General features: G+C 50.4%; 1 protein-coding gene across 1 annotated transcript in view; it reads right to left on the reverse strand.

The window, feature by feature from the left end:
• The window catches only part of LOC101845063 (protocadherin Fat 1), a gene marked incomplete at both ends in the record, with an annotated part of 13,712 nt that extends 13,464 nt beyond the window's left edge, over positions 1–248 (reverse strand). The window contains 1 exon segment of the mRNA XM_013090626.1: positions 13–248.
• Between the last annotated feature and the right edge of the window lie 270 nt (positions 249–518).

Genomic DNA, 518 nt, shown 5'->3' on the forward strand with positions numbered 1-518 from the left:
TATTATTATTACCTGGGCCAGGTGTGTGCCCTGAGTGGCGTTCTCCGAGATGCTTGCTCCGACCAGGGGCTGGATGACAGGCCGGTGCTCATTTACATATTCAAATAGGAGGGTGACGTTGGCGACTGCGCTGTCCCCGCCATCAGAGACCTCTGCCCGGGCGATGATGCTCCGCTCTGACGTCAGTTTGTCAAGGTCAACTGGTTTATCCAGGAATAGTTCCCCGGTGGAGGAGTTCAGACGAATGTCTGGAGAGGGGAGGGGCGGGATCAATTCTAGTTTAGTTTTAGCTTTAGAAGAGGTTTTACGGCGCTCGCAACTGCATAAGGTCATATGAGCACCAATGGGTGGATGTCAACAGAGAAGTCCTTACAGGGAATCAGGCTTACTCTGCTCACTTCTCTAGCCTCAACAGCACAACGTCTGCTTCGACTATCAAGGCACCCCAGAAATAGCGGGTCACAAGAGTGTGACAAACATACAAAAGAAGTAGAGGAAAATGACAATAGTAAGGATTA

The sequence above is a fragment of the Aplysia californica genome, unplaced genomic scaffold (genome assembly GCF_000002075.1).
Source record: "Aplysia californica isolate F4 #8 unplaced genomic scaffold, AplCal3.0 scaffold01371, whole genome shotgun sequence".
In the NCBI taxonomy this organism is placed as follows: domain Eukaryota; kingdom Metazoa; phylum Mollusca; class Gastropoda; order Aplysiida; family Aplysiidae; genus Aplysia; species Aplysia californica.